Below are 14,223 nucleotides of genomic sequence, written 5' to 3'. Positions count from 1 at the left end.
TATTTATTACTTAGAGTACAGGCAATCCCCTTGGCTTAACTCCTTCAGATAAATCACAACAGGAATGTGCTCCTTGACCTTGACTTTATTGTCTGGGAGATGCTGCTGTGCACAGGAGGACCCCAGGCCCCATGGATCTCTGTAGATATGTTGGTTTATGTTGGTGGGAGATGTGTTTTGGTGGGAGATGGTCTTTAAGAAGGGGTCAACCCCCATCAAATACAACTATTTGATAAAGACACCCTTAAAGAGATTTATACAATATACATTTTATCATATGTTTGTATGGCAATCTTTTTTAGGGGGGTGGTCTTCAAGAGGTGTAATCCAAAGTATATATTATTGAATTATTACACCCTAAGAAAAGAGGTAGTGGTAGAGCATATGAAAACATATGAACAACAAAGCTAATTGTGTGCATTGTGCCTACTAGCTACATACAGTGCATTCGGAAAGTATTCAGACCCCTTGACTTTTTCCACATTTTGTTACGTTACAGCCTTATTCTAAAATGGATTATTTTATTTTTTATATCCTCATCAATCTACACACAATACCCCATAACGACAAAGCGAAAACAGGTTTTAAAGAAATGTTTGCAAATGTATTAAAAATAAAAAACAGAAATACCTTATTTGCATAAAGATACAGACCATTTGCTATGAGACTCGAAATTGAGCTCAGGTGCATCCTGTTTCCATTGATCATCCTTGGGATGTCTCTACAACTTGATTGGAGTCCACCTGTGGTAAATTCAATTGATTGGACATGATTTGGAAAGGCACACACCTGTCTATATAAGGTCCCACAGTTGACAGTGCATGTCAGAGCAAAAACCAAGCCATGAGGTCGAAGGAATTGTCCGTAGAGCTCCGAGACAGGATTGTGTCGAGGCACAGATCTGGGGAAGGATACCAAAAAATTTCTGCAGCTTTGAAGATCCCCAAGAACACAGTGTCCTCCATCATTCTTAAATGGAAGAAGTTTGGAACCACCAAGACTCTTCTTAGAGCTGGCCGCCCGGCCAAACTGAGCAATCAGGGGAGAAGGGCCATGGTCAGGGAGGTGGCCAACCATCTCTGCAGCACTTCACCAATCAGGCCTTTATGGTAGAGTGGCCAGACGGAAGCCACTCCTCAGTAAAAGGCACATGACATCCCGCTTGGAGTTTGCCAAAAGGCACCTAAAGGAATCTCAGACCATGAGAAACAAGATTCTCTGGTCTGATGAAACCAAGATTCAACTCTTTGGCCTGAATGCCAAGCATCATGTCTGGGGGAAACCTGGCACCATACCTACGGTGAAGCATGGTGGTGGCAGCATCATGCTGTGGGGAGGTTTTTCAGCGGTAGGGACTGGGAGACTAGTCAGGATCGAGGGAAAGATGAACAGAGCAAAGTACAGAGAGATCCTTGATGAAAGCCTGCTCAAGAGTGCTCAGGATCTCAGACTGGGGCGAGGGTTCACCTTCCAACAGGACAATGGACAACCCTAAGCACACAGCCAAGACAACGCAGGAGTGGCTTCGGGACTGAATGTCCTTATCAAATCAAATCAAATCAAATCAAATTTTATTGGTCACATGCGCCGAATACAACAGGTGCAGACATTACAGTGAAATGCTTACTTACAGCCCTTAACCAACAGTGCATTTATTTTAAACAAAAAAAGTAAGAATAAAACAACAACAAAAAAAGTGTTGAGAAAAAAAGAGCAGAGGTAAAATAAAGTGACAGTAGGGAGGCTATATATACAGTAAAATAAAGTGACAGTAGGGAGGCTATATATACAGGGGGGTACCGTTGCAGAGTCAATGTGCGGGGGCACCGGCTAGTTGAGGTAGTTGAGGTAATATGTACATGTGGGTAGAGTTAAAGTGACTATGCATAAATACTTAACAGAGTAGCAGCACGTAAAAAGGATGGGGTGGGGGCAGTGCAAATAGTCCGGGTAGCCATGATTAGCTGTTCAGGAGTCTTATGGCTTGGGGGTAGAAGCTGTTGAGAAGTCTTTTGGACCTAGACTTGGCACTCCGGTACCGCTTGCCGTGCGGTAGCAGAGAGAACAGTCTATGACTAGGGTGGCTGGAGTCTTTGACAATTTTGAGGGCCTTCCTCTGACACCGCCTGGTATAGAGGTCCTGGATGGCAGGGAGCTTTGCCCCAGTGATGTACTGGGCCGTACGCACTACCCTCTGTAGTGCCTTGCGGTCAGAGGCCAAGCAGTTGCCATACCAGGCGGTGATGCAACCGGTGATGCAACCTTAAGTGACCCAGCCAGAGCCCGGACTTGAACCCAATCGAAAATCTCAGGAGAGACCTGAAAATAGCTGTGCAGGATGCTCCCCATCTAACCTGACAGAGCTTGAGAGGTTCTGCAGAGAAGAATGGGAGAAACTCCCCAGATACAGGTGTACCAAGCTTGTAGCGTCATACCGAAGAAGACTCAAGGCTGTAATTGCTGTCAAAGGTGCTTCAACAAAGTACTGAGTAAAGAGTCTCAATACTTATGTAAATGTGATATTACCGTTTGTTATTTTAAATACATTTGCACAAATTTCTAAAAACCAGTTTTTGCTTTGTCATTATGGGGTATTGTGTACATATTAATGAGAAAAAACTAACAATTTAATCTATTTTAGAATATGCCTGTAACATAACAAAATGTGGAAAAAGTCAAGGGGTCTGAATACTTTCCTGAATGCACTGTATCTAAGGAATTGTTCCAGAGGAAGACATGTTTATAATCAGCTGAATCCCAGTCGATTTTCAGTGACTAAGAATACCAGCATACATCTTAGAGAAAAGTAGAAGTGCTATTTGGGGATTCTCTAGATGGTACATGTAAAGTGCTTTTAGCCTAATGGCCACGAGGAAGGAAGGCTCTTATATAAACAACGTCCTACTCACTCCTATTTCTCAGAGTGATCAGATCTCCTGTTGCTCTTACGGATGTTGCTTGAAGGATCTAAGAGGCACTGCCCATTCTCTTCAACTCAATGGTTTGTTTCCAGTGGGTTGAGATGAGATTAGAGAGATGGAGTGTGCATGGCTGCCATATTGTAGTCCCCTGTAGCTCAGTTGGTAGAGCATGGCGCTTGCAGTACCAGGGTTGTGGGTTCCTTTCCCCAATGGGGGCCAGAATGAAAAAAAAATGTATGCACTCACTAACTGTAAGTCGCTCTGGATAAGAGCGTCTGCTAAATGACTAAAATGTAAAAATGTATGTATGTAACATGCTATGCTCCTACAATTTTAGAGGTCATGACCTTTACGTTACCTTTGAACCTACTGCATTGCTCATGGAGTGGTGTCATCAGTCTCTCAGAAATAAACCTGATTCCGGCTATATTAGAAACTTTCATCGAAGTCCGCCAGTAGTGCTAATATCCGCTCACAAATGCTCCAGAACTAATAACTAAATTGGCCTGGCAAGAAAATCACCCCTCGCTCGATCCCAGCAGCATCCTCATCCTCCCTCTCAGCACGGCTGCCATATTACTAAAATTCATTCTCTGGAGCCGTGATTGTGAACATCTGTGTGTGGGATGCTCAGGGTATTATTTAATATTCCAGCGCTTGTCAGACACCAGACCCCCTTTTAGCCCTCTGGCCAAGCCGGGCTGCTCTGCTCCTCCCCTCATTCTGTCTCTCACTTCCTCTCCCTTTCTTTCTCTCCTTCTCCCTCTCCTTCTCCCTCTCCGTCTCAATCTCTCTCTTGCTGTCTCTCTCACACGCACGCACACAATAAAAATAATAATAATTGATTCAACTTTTAAAGCGCTATTCAACACACAAAGAATCTCAGAGAGCTTTAAAGCAACAAAAAAAGACAAGAAATGTAGAGAGAAACAACAACTTCTTTCATGAAATGGAAGGTCATGAGAGGGTCGGGAAAGTTCATAGCTTGAATGTTCATTGGAGGAAGGTGGTCAAAGGGGGCGAGCAAACAAAGATGGTCTCTGAAGCAAGTCCGGGGGGCCGGCAGGCAGCACGGCGTCATCAAGGTGTCTCGCCATCCCTGCTGTCTGTGTGGCTTCTCCATGGTAGGACTCGGATTAAGTTTGAGCTCAGCCACTCCAGTTCATGGACTCCGTATAAGTGTAGCTAGTTAGCTACTCCTTCACTAGTACCGAAATGAAGCACCCACTTGGGTGAAGCTACGGCAGTCACGTGGTGCCAGAAAGCACACCACATTTCAATAAGAAGCCTTGCAAGTTAGTCCTTCATACGATCCTCATCACTGCATACCTCTGCTGTGCCGTCTTGCTTTCGGGCTTCTCTCCATCCTCAACCTCCGTAACACTGGCTGGCATTCGAATCGAAACAATTATCAGCTAGCCAGCTAACATTAGCTAGCTAGCCAAACAAACAAATGACTTGCCAGCTTCAATCTTGCAACTCCGTGGTGGATTCTGATGGTATTAATTAGCTATATTAATTGTTCATTATTAAAACAAAAAGTTTGTATGGAAGAAATGACATAACAATTGATTCAATATAAAAAATACTTACAAAATGTAAAGCAAAGTCGAAACACAAGGTTGTACTTTTTTTTTTTTACTGAGATGATGTCACAGTGATATTACAAGGTTGTTGCAGAGCCATATATTTAGAGAGTTAATGAGAATAATAATTTATTCAATTTATATAGTGCTTTTCAAAGAATCTCAAAGCGCTTCAGAGCACAAAAAAAATATGTGATTTAGAAAAACAACATCACAAAATCGTGAGATGGACAGTCATTAGAAAGTTTATGGATTGACTGATCATCTGAGGGAGGTGGTCAAGTTGGGCCATTGAGGTTTCTGCATTATGATGCATTAACAGTGGCTTGCAAAAGTATTCACCCCCTTGGCATTTTTCCTATTTTGTTGCCTTACCACCTGGAATTTAAATGGATTTTTGGGGGGTTTGTATCATTTGATTTACACAACATGCCTACCACTTTGAAGATGCAACATATTTTTTTCTTGTGAAACAAACAAGAAATAAGACAAAGAAACAGAAAACTTGAGCATGCATAACTATTCACCCAGCCAAAGTCAATACTTTGTAGAGCCACCTTTTGCAGCAATTACAGCTGCAAGTCTCTTGGGGTATGTCTCTATAAGCTTGGCACATCTAGCCACTGGGATCTTTGCCCATTCTTCAAGGCAAAACTGCTCCAGCTCCTTCAAGTTGGATGGGTTCTGCTGGTGTACAGCAATCTTTAAGTCATACCACAGATTCTCAATTGGATTGAGGTCTGGGCTTTGACTAGGCCATTCCAAGACATTTAAATGTTTCCCCTTAAACCACTCAAGTGTTGCTTTAGCAGTATGCTTAAGCTCATTGTCCTGCTGGAAGCTGAACCTCCGTCCCAGTCTCAAATCTCTGGAAAACTGAAACAGGTTTCCCTCAAGAATGTCCCTTTATTTAGCGCCATCCATCATTCCTTCAATTCTGACTAGTTTCCAAGTCCCTGCCACAGCATGATGCTGCCACCACCATGCTTCACTGTGGGGATGGTGTTCTCGGGGTGATGAGAGGTGTTGGGTTTGCGCCAGACATAGCGTTTTCCATGATGGCCAAAAAGCTCAATTTTAGTCTCCTCTGACCAGAGTACCTTCTTCCATATGTTTGGGGAGTCTCCCACATGCCTTTTGGCGAACACCAAACTTTTTTATGGCCACTCTTCTGTAAAGCCCAGCTCTGTGGAGTGTACGGCTTAAAGTGGTCCTATGGACAGATACTCCAATCTCCGCTGTGGAGCTTTGCAGCTCCTTCGGGGTTATCTTTGGTCTCTTTGTTGCCTGTCTGATTAATACCCTCCTTGCCTGGTCCGTGAGTTTTGGTGGGCGGCCCTCTATTGGCAGGTTTGTTGTGGTGCCATATTCTTTCCATTTTTAAATAAGGGATTTAATGGTGCTCCGTGGGATGTTCAAAGTTTCTGATATTTTTTTATAACCCAACCCTGATCTCTACTTCTCCACAACTTTGTCCCTGACCTATTTGGAGACCTCATTGGTCTTCATGGTGCCGCTTGCTTGGTGGTGCCCCTTGCTTAGTGGTGTTGCAGACTCTGGGTCCTTTCAGAACAGGTGTATATATACTGAGATCATGTCACAGATCATGTGACACTTAGATTGCACACAGGTGGACTTTATTTAACTAATTATGTGACTTCTGAAGGTAATTGGTTGCACCAGATCTTATTTAGGGGCTTCATAGCAAAAGGGGTGAATACATATGCACGCACCACTTTTCCGTTATTTATTTTTTTGAATTTCTTTTAACGTTATTTTTTTAATTTAACTTCACCAATTTGGACTATTTTGTGTATGTCCATTACATGAAATCCAAATAAAAATCCATTTAATTTACAGGTTGTAATGCAACAAAATAGGAAAAACGCCAAGGGGGATGAATACTTTTGGCAAGGCACTGTACATGACAATACAACACATTAAATGGCAGACATGTTAGAGCCTCCTTAACATTGCATGGGGAATACAATGTCTAGAATGAGCATTATAATGCATTTACATGACACTTCAAAATTCTATGGCCGCCAGTGTTAGCACCCCATTACAGTAATATTACATAGCATCATAAAATATTCCAATGTAACTTAATGTCTAGAATTTGAACAATATAAACTATTCTAAAAGTTGGCCAAACACTCAAAATATATGACTCTGGGTTGTTGTAGTGGTGCTGAGATGATGTCACAATGGCATTAGAATGTTGGTGTAGCCATGGCCATAGAATTAGGAATTAGAATACTAGAATGGATATGAACCTTCTTATGATGGTCCAAAAGTCAGCCATGTTGGTCGGGGAGTTGGTCAACCATGGTTTGCCAGTGCTGTGATAAGAAATTGTGTAAAACAATGAATGTGAATAATTGATCTACACTGTATGTGTGTTAGCTAGCTAGCCAGCCAGTTTTAGAGGTTTGATTCCATTAATTTGTCAAATTAACTGCCAATATCCCAACATTCCATTCAAGCAATGCAGTCAATCCACAGCCATATACTGGCTCAAATCAGTTGATGATAGGACTTAGACAAGTTATAAATGCAACAAGTACTGACATTGTATCATGTAATAGCACTCACAGCTTTCCAAGAAAACAAAATATGAGACATGTATGGTCTGTTTACATATTATAGGCTTTTTATACAGAAAATGTGTATAAAACCCATATAAACTGTATTCATAATTATATGACAATATTTTAGATTGACCATAATTCCATTACACAATTTCTGATACATCACATGCCTTACTTTTATTTTCCTGCATAAGTAAAAGCAGGAAATGCATCCCCTATCCCTCTACTGCCATTCATTCCAATTAGACTGGTTTTGGATTTCTCCCTGACCAAGATGGCTGCCATTTTGGTCCATTCTGTAACTTTGTAGGTTGACATTGACATTGCCCCGCTAGTCATTTAATAGGATTTCTATGGCCATGGCATACATGATGTCACAATTATGATGTTGTTATGCCAAGATGATGCTAGAAAAATGGTCTAGCCATGTACAATGTCACAATAATTTCAAAATGTTGATTCTGTAGCTCTGAGATTATGTTACAGAGCCTCTTTTTATAATGTTAGATTGTTAGTGTTCCTCTATTAGAAAATAGGTAAAGCAATGCTATTGTGATGCAGCGATGTCAGATTGAACACTGTTCTTCTATATAAGGGAGCAACACACAGATCGGCTCAATAGTGTTAGAGAAAGGCATCTGTCTAAAATTGACTCTATAAAACAATAATCCCAGATTGTCTGGGTTGTTTCTCTATAAATGTTTCCTTTGGGTCTGATTGGCTCTCTCTGCGCTAGGATTTCATTATCATAAATTGTGTGCTTGGCTCTCCACATTTTCCACATTACATTTTGGATTGTGTTTTTTGGCTTGGGGAGGGGGAGCAGAGATTACAGTTAATGTATTTCATCTGCTGGGAGGGAGAGCTCCAAACTGACCTGACCACTGGCTAGAGCAACGCTGGGCTATTATTTGCTGAGATGGACCCTTCTGGTGGTCTGACATGTCTTCATTGGTGTTGTCTTCAGGTAAACAGTGATGAATGGTTGGATGGGTGGGTGTGTTGATTGGTTAATAGATTTTTAGTGAATGTACAGTAAAGGCAGGTAACACCTCCAGTGTCCATGTCAGAACCCTCTCTTTCATCAGTCAGCTAGTCAGCCAGCCAGACAGTCAGTCAGACAGTTAGTCAGCCAGCCAGTCAGTCAGTCAGTCAGCCAGTCAGTCAGTTAGTCAGTGGACCCGTTTGAGTGGTAAGCCGAAGGTAGCCGACTGTAGACAGAAGTCGACGAGTAGGGGGAGGTACATACATGTACGCATCGACAGCAAGTCGGACAACTTCTGCTGTTTCTAGGAAACGTAACAATGGCAGACATGGCATTCTAATTTGTTATTGCCAATTCCACTTCTCCTACACGAAGCTGAACATGATCAAAATGTTCCAAGGAATGAATATCCTAATGATAAGGAAATTGATATCAGCCCAAGCTCTTTCTAACATTCACAAGACTTGTTTAGTATTTTTGTGATGTTTTTTTCAAAATATAACCAGGTAGAGAATGAGATCATATAGGTGTTTTTGCAGCATATGGGATATGCTCTGTTGTTTGCCATTACTTCATACCTTCCTCATTACTATTTGTGATTGTTCAACATGGAATTGTAACAGATGTGATTAAATGGAGTCTACAAAGATTCTTACTGTATGGTAATTGATTTAATGTCAGGATCACTACAACCTGCAGTGTATTTATTTTGTTCTCAACCTTTACGTTGCTTTTGTCAGTAAGCATATAAAGAACAGAATTTGATTCAATCAAAACACTCAGTGCACAGATAAGGATTAGACTATACATGTACATCAGTTGACATGTACCGGGTAAACAATTTGAAAATAATTAGACTGTACATGTACATCCGTTGACATAAGTTAGGGAGTTTTTTGTTTTGTTTTTGTTGGGGTTGGTGACATCGGGTCCGGGTGCCACGGCCGAAGGAACCGGGGGTGCCTCAGCTGGCTCGTCGGGCTTCCACGCCTTAGTGGGCTCGAGAGGTTTCCTTGCCTTGGTTGGCTCGGCAGGCTCCCATCCAACGTCACACTTCAACCGCCTAGTCAGGCTCCCACGCCTCAGCCGCCTAGTCAGGCTTCCACACCTCAGCCGCCTCGTCAGGCTTCCACACCTCAGCCGCCTCGTCAGGCTTCCACACCTCAGTCAGCTCATCAGGCTCCCACGCCTCGACCGGCCCGTCAGGCTCAACAGGTTCCCACGCCTCCTCCGGCTCCCATGCCTTGGCCAGCCCTTCCTCCGGCTCCCATGCCTTGGCCATGCTTTTGCGTCCCTAGGGCGTGGGGTGGGGGGTGGGGGGGTACTGTCACGCCTGCTCCCACTCCCCCTCCCTGGTGCTCGAGGGCGCCAGGCTGCCCATCATTACGCACATCTGTCACCATCGTTACGCGCATCAGCGCTCATTGGACTCACCTGGACTCCTTCCCTTTGTTAATGACCTCCCCTATATCTGTCTGTTCCTCTGTTTGATCCCCGTGTCAGCATTGATATTGTTTTGTTTCCCCTGTCCAGACGCTGTCTGTGTTTTGTTCCTGTCTGTTTTTTCCATTAAATGTTCACACCCTGTACTTGCTTCCTGTCTCCAAGCATCTGTCCTCACACAAGGTGTCATTAAAAAAATAATGCATTTTTACATGACCCTCCCGTTGTACTGCAAAATAAATTGCACACCCTGTCTGTGCATAAATATGTAGTGCACATAAAAATGACTTTTGCGGTTAAATTCCCATGTATAAAAAATACAAATGAAATGGGTTTCCATCTCATTTTCAACTGTAAGCCAACTGATGGTTTTGTCACAAAAAATGTTGCGTAGTTATAGCGAATGTGTCCACTCTGATATTGACATTTGTGCTTTAGCCAACAGCTCGATGATACAGTGTGGGTATAGCCTACTACATGAGGAGATTATTATGGACAAAAGTGCATCGATCATCATGTCACCAGAATAAGACCCTCGATATTTATTGAAAGCACTGTGCACTTTCACCACCCTGTGAAGTTCATCATAACTTATTTCATCTGTAGCTTAATAAACTGCATGCTTTCCCATGATGTCGTGATGTTTTTGACCGACATGTACTTTTCTCACAGAAAAAGGTTGGCCGAAAACCAGGTTTATGTCAAGCCATTTTGAGGATGCTGGAATTATATTTTTGACAAACTTCCGTATACCTACAGGATATTTTTGAAGCAGCCTAATCAGATTCATTGTGACTGGTTGTGTATATGCCACAAATAAAAGGTAATACATTTTTTAAGTTAAAGGATAAATATTTAAGCTATTTTGAAGCGTTAGGTGAGCAAGGAATAGCCACTCGGAATGGAGAGGAGGCAGACCACGTGTTAAGCTTTCCTGAATAACTGGGCCTTTCCTGAATAACTGCCAGGAGCATATGTGAGCACATTATTATAGGATGACTTAGGAATATGTTCATTTGCAACAGACAGCGCATTCAGTATCAGAAGTAAAAATACAGCCAGGCTGGCCTGCCACTGTGTCTTTCTAGACCTTATAAACGGTGGAGAGCAGACACACAACTAATCCAAATGGAATGAAACATTTAACTCAAAGGGTTTTTGCGTCGTTATTCAAAGGACATTTTCACTGCAGCCTAGAGTAGAATGTTGTACTCACTTGAAAACAATAACGCAATTACTCATTGCATTGTGGTGTTGTAGGCTAGTCTAGGTAGGATAATTGTATTGTCCCTAAACAAGATCAATAGGGGAACTTTTGGAACTGCATGTCTCATGTCTTTACTGTTCTTTCATGCGCAATGATGCACCTGGCCTCTCCACTGCCTATCAGCTGTTCTTATTTGTTCTTGTGGATTCATATTGAGAAGTTATGCAGCTCTGAATGCTTTTATGTGTGGTATGCAGAGGAGGTTGGTGGGAGGCGCTATAGGAGGAGGGGCGCTTTGTGATGGCTGGAATGTAATAAATGGAACGGTATCAAACACATCAAACATATGGAAACCACATGTTTGACTTGGTTCCATTTATTCCATTACAGCCATTACAGTGAGCCTGTCCTCCTATAGCTCCTCACACCAACCTCCTCTAGTGGTATGATTGCTAGTTAGCCTATTGCAGATCTGGACAAAATATCTACCTACAACTGGACAGTTAGACTGGTAGACTATATTGACCTGTGGTATAGTTAAAAGTTAGCGTGCGGAAAAGCATAGTGCATAAGGGAAGTACCAAAACACCTTGGAATAGGGGAGGCGCACGCAAGCAGATGAGGAAATGTGGCTATGACGGAATAAATTATATAGTAAAACCTGCAAAAGCGCGAATGTAAACCAGGGGAAAAACGCACTACCTTCCCTTATTTTGGACCCCTATAGGTTCTCATCGAAATCGCAGTAAATATCCTCATTGTTCATGCACCTGGGGAAAAAACTTTTGGCATGGCGAATCCCAGCCTGACATAGATCTGGATTTAAATCATTGCATGCCTCATCCATGGCCTGGAGGAGGGTGGTACACTCATTGGGATGGCAATCATACATCTTCCACCTGTATTGTAATCGTGTATTGTATTTTACAGTATATGTTTTCTACTTTTACAGTATTGTATTGTATGTGCTTTACTTAGATTTGTGTGTATTGGATATATGTTGTGAAATTGTTAGATATCACTTGTTAGATATTACTGTACTGTCGGAGCTAGAAACACAAGCATTTCGCTACACCTGCAATAACATCTGCTAAACACGTGTATGTGACCAATACAATTTGATTTGTATGTATTATAGTGATCCTGTACGTGGCTCAGTTCATAAGAGCATGGCACTAGCAACACCAGAGTTGTGGGTTCGATTCCCACTGGGGTCACATACCAAAATGTGTGGACTGTTGTCACTTCAGATAAAAGTGGCTGCTATGCCCCCCCCCCCCCTTTCTTCATTTTGGGCTTTCTGGATTATTTGCGTATTGGTATTGTATTGTATTGTATTGATATTGTATTACTGCACACAAGAATTTCGCTGCACCTCCTGTAACATCTGCTAATCTGTGTACACAACCAATAAACTTTGATTTGATTTGTTACATACGGTACATCTCTGATCTTCTCAATATCAGATTTTTTAAAAACTTACTGTGTAGTAAAATCATAATAGTTATCATCATAGTAGTACATTCCAGTATACACTGTGTGTACAAAACATTTAGAGCACCTTCCTAATATTGAGTTTCACCCCCGTTTGCACTCAGAAGAGCCTCAATTTGTCGGGGCATGGACTCTAAAAGGTGTCGAAAGCTTTCCACAGGGATGCTGGCCCATGTTGACTCCAATGCTTCCCACTGTTGTGTCAAGTTGGCTGGATGTCCTTTGGGTGGTGGACCATTGTTGATACACACAGGAAACTGTTGAGCGTGAAAAACCCAGCAGCGTTGCAGTTCTGAACACAAACCGGTGCGCTTGGCACCTACTAACATACCCCGTTCAAAGGCGCTTAAATCTTTTGTGTTGCCCATTCACACTCTGAATGGCACACATACACAATCCATGTCTTAATTGTCTCAAGGCTTAAAAAAAGTATCCTCCCTTCATCTACACTGATTGTAGTGGATTTAACAAGTGACATCAATAAGGGATCATAGCTTTCACCTGGATTCACCTGGTCAGTCTATGTCACGGAAAGAGCCGGTGTCCTTAATGTTTTGTACACTCAGTGTACAGTATATCATACTTTTTATGTTTCTACTTTACAGACATACATTTTCTTTATGTACTTCTCAAAATCTGTAGTAGACAAACCAGTATACATTTAAAATATATAGGTTTTCCAAACGTTTAAGTGATTGTCAATTACGAGCAGTCAGATTAAGTAAGTAAAATGTCTTCTAATGAAAAATAAGAGAATCATATCAAAAGTAATGTGAGCATTGCATTGTGAAAGGCAAATACTTTATATGAACATGTATTGCAATGTGAAACATGTATTTCTAGATGAAACACTGATTAAGTTTGGTGAAAAAGTGACTGTTGTATTTAGTTAATTGAAAATGTGCTTAGAGTTTTGAAACAACTGCCTTTTTGATGATGTGTTTTGAGTTTTGTACTAAGAGTTGTGAAAATGCACCACATACATTGCACCAAATCGAAGAAAAAAAATAAACTGTAATCAACATCTCCAGTCATCTGTCATTCTGATAATCAGGAGAGGCAATAAGACTGATAACAATAAACACAGCTGCATACCCAGACTCGGACCCATGTCCAAACCAGACATTATCTGCATCCCAAATGGTACCCTATTCCCTATGTAGTGCACCATTTTTTACAAGGGCTCATAGGGCACCCCAAGGGCTCATAGGGCACCCCAAGGGCTCATAAGGCACCCCAAGGGTGAATGGGGTGCCATTTAGGCCACAGCCATTGTGTTGTCTGCCTATGACTATTTATACCCAGAATTGACATCCCCTTGCGGATAAATAAAGTGTATTGAATTGAATGGAAACCTGATGATGTGTCATTCTGACAGTCTGTGTCACAGACAAACATGAGACAGTGAAAGTGTTCTCCCGCTGTGACAGTGAATGCATCAACCACCCGAGCCACTGCCTGTTCACCCCGCTATCATCAAGAAGGCGAGGTCAGTACAGGTGCATCAAAGCTGGGACCGAGAGACTGCAAAACAGCTTCTATCTCAAGGCCATCAGACTGTTAAATAGCCATCACTAGCACATTAGAGGCTGCTGCCTATAGACAGATTAGAAATCACTGGCCACTTTAATAATGTTTACATTTCTTGCATTACTCATCTCATATGTATATACTGTATTCTATTCTATAATATTCTACTGTATCTTAGTCCATGCCGCTCTGTCATTGCTCGTCCATATATTTATATATTCTTAATTCCATTCCTTACTTAGATTTGTGTGTATTGGGTATATGTTGTGAAATTGTTAGATATTACTTGTTAGATATTACTGCACTGTTGGAGCTAGAAGCACAAGCATTTCACTACACCCACAATAACATCTGCTAAACACATGTATGTGACAAATAACATTTTATTTTATTTTATTTGAATGTGGTCTCCTGCTGTGACAATGAATGTGGTCTCCCGCTGTGACAGCAATAACATTTACATGGC

This window comes from Coregonus clupeaformis, chromosome 8, assembly GCF_020615455.1.
Source record: "Coregonus clupeaformis isolate EN_2021a chromosome 8, ASM2061545v1, whole genome shotgun sequence".
Classification (NCBI taxonomy): Eukaryota; Metazoa; Chordata; class Actinopteri; order Salmoniformes; family Salmonidae; genus Coregonus; species Coregonus clupeaformis.
The sequence above is the reverse complement of the archived record's forward strand: the minus strand, read 5'-3'. Positions refer to the sequence as shown.